Genomic DNA, 2851 nt, shown 5'->3' on the forward strand with positions numbered 1-2851 from the left:
ATTCTTAGGGTATAATCCCAGCAGTGGAATCATTGGGTCAAAAGGCAGTTCCATTTTTAATTTTTTGAGGAAATGCCATACTGTTTTCCACCGTGACTGTACCAGGTATATTCCCACTAGAAGTGCACTAGGGTTCCCTTTTCATCACACCCTCACCAGCATTTGTTGTTTGTTGATTTATCAGTCATAGTCATTTTGTCAGGTATGAGGAGGTATCTCATTGTGGTTTTGCATCTCTGTTAGCTAGTGATGTTGAGCATCTTTTCATATGTCTATGGGCCATCATATCTCCTCCTTAGAAAAGTATCTATCCAAGGCCTTTATTTTTTAATTGTTTCCTTTGTCTTCCTGGTGTTGAGTTATATGTAGTCTTTATATATTTTGGAGATTAAACCTTTGTCTGACATATCATTGACAAAAAGTGTTCTCCCATACAGTCTTCCTTTTTCTCAAATGATTGCTGTGTCAAGGACTTCGAGTACTACATTGAATAAGAGTGTGGTGAAAGCAGACACCCTTGTCTGGCTCCTGATCTTAAGAGAAAGAGCTTAGTTTTTGCCCATTGAGTATGATGCTGGCAGTATGTTTTCATATATGGCCTTTATTATGTTGAGGTATATTACCTCTATCCCACTTGGCTGAGTGTTTTTATACTAAATGGATGCTGTATTTTAAGAAATTCTTTTTCAGCATCTATTGATATGACCATGTGGTTTTTGTCTTTCATTTTGTTTGTGTGATGTATTACCTTTATTGATTTGTGAATATTGTACTATCCTTGCATCCCTGAAATAAATCCCACATTATCATGGTGTATGATCTTTTTAATGTGTTGCTGGGACTGGTTTGCTACTATTTTGTTGAGGATTTTATCATCTATGTTCATAAAAGATATTGGCCTGTAACTTTCTTTCTTTGTTGTGACTTTAACTGGTTGTGTTTAACAGGATAATACTGGCCTCATAAAAAGAGTTTGAGAGCCTCCCTTCTTCTTGAATTTTTTGGAATAGTTTGAGAAGGAGAAGTGTTAGTCCTTCTTTGAATGTTTGGTAAAATTCGCTTGTGAAACCATCTGGTCCAAGGCTCTTCTGTAGGGGGAGTTTTTTAATCACTGCTTCAATTTTGCTGGTTATCAGTCTATGCAGGTTTTCTGCTTCTTCTTGATTCATTTTTTGAAGGTTGTATGTTTCTAGAAATGTCTCCATTTTACCCAGGTTGTCCAACTTCTTCACATATAATTGTTCATAGCAATTTCCATTCTTTGTATTTCTGTGGTATCAGTTCTTAGTTCCCCTCTTTCATTTCTGATTTTATTTATTTGGGTCCTCTTTCTTTCTTGATGAAACTGGTTAAGGGTTTGTAAATTATGTTTATCTTTTCAAGAACCATCTCTTGGATTAATTGTTCTTTTGAATTGGTTTTTTAGTCTCTTTGGCATTTAATTCTGCTCTGATCTTGGTTATTTCCTTTCTTCTTGCTCTGGGCTTTGTTTGTTCTTGTTCCTCTAGCTAGTTTAGATGTAGGGTTAAGTTGTTTATCCAGGATTTTTTTTGTCTTCTTTAGGTAGGCCTGTATTACTATGAATTTCCCTTCCAGAACAGCCTTCACTGTGTGATTTTGGTTTGTTGTGTGTTCATTTTCACTTGTTTACATGTACTTTTTAATTTTTTTCCTTGATCTCATTGTTAACCCATTCACTATTTAATAACATGTTATTCGGCCTTCATGATTTGAATGGTTTTAGTTTTGTTTTTTTTTTTTCTTGATGTTGGTTTCTAGTTTCAAACCATTGTGATCCAAGAAGATGCCTGGTATATTCCAACTTGCTTGAATTTGTTGTGACTCATTTTGTGTCCAACCATATGGTCTATCTATTAAAATGATCCATGTGTATTTGAAAAGAATGTGTATTTTGCTTCTTTTGCGGGGGGAGGGGGGTGTTGTGTAAACATCAATTAGGTCCATTTGATGTTGAGGGTCATCAATGCCACAATATTCTTGTTGGTTTTTTGTTTGAAAGATTTATCCATTGTTGAGAGTGTGGTGTTAAAATCCCCTACAATGATTGTATTGCTGCCAATCTCTTTCTTAAAGTCCTCCAGGATTTTCTTTGTATATTTAGGTGATCTTATATTCGGTGAATATACATTTACAGGATTCCTATCCTATTGTTGGATTACTCCATTAAGTATTATGTAGTGACCTTCTGTATCTCTTGTTATGGTCTTTGTTTTGATATCTATTTTTTCTGGTATAAGTATTGCTACCTGAGTATTTTATGTCCATTTGCATGGAATATTCTTGTCCAACCTTTCGCTTTCAGCCTGTGTGAATCTTTTGTTCTGAGATGGGTATCTTGTAGACAGCATATATTCAGGCATGTTTTCTATCCATTCAGCTAACCTATATCTTTTGTTTGGGGTATTTAACCCATTAACAATTAAAGTATCATTGATAGGGGCTCATTCATTGCCAAGTTTTCCTTTTGTTCATGTGTTTCTCTTTTTCTATATATATTTCTTCTTCTTCTAAAGCAGTCCTTTAGCACCCCTTGCAATTCTGATTTTGTAGAGATGTACTCTTCCAGCCTTTTTTTTTCTGTTTGGAAAGCTCTTTATTTCTCCTTCCACTTTGTATGAGAGCCTTGATGGGTAGAGTAGTCTTGGCTGCAGTTTCTTCCTTTTCATTATTTGAATTATTTCTTGCCAGTCCCTTCTGGATTGTAGTGTTTCTATTGAGAAATCAGCTGATAGCCTTATTGGAGCTAGCTGGTATATTACTATTTTTTCCTTGCTGCCTTTAGGATTCTCTCAGTGTCTTTAAATTTTGCCCTTTTTATTGTGATATGTCT

This window comes from Pteronotus mesoamericanus, unplaced genomic scaffold (genome assembly GCF_021234165.1).
Source record: "Pteronotus mesoamericanus isolate MK-2021 breed Mesoamerican mustached bat unplaced genomic scaffold, CSHL_Meso_final contig_100, whole genome shotgun sequence".
NCBI lineage: Eukaryota > Metazoa > Chordata > Mammalia > Chiroptera > Mormoopidae > Pteronotus > Pteronotus mesoamericanus.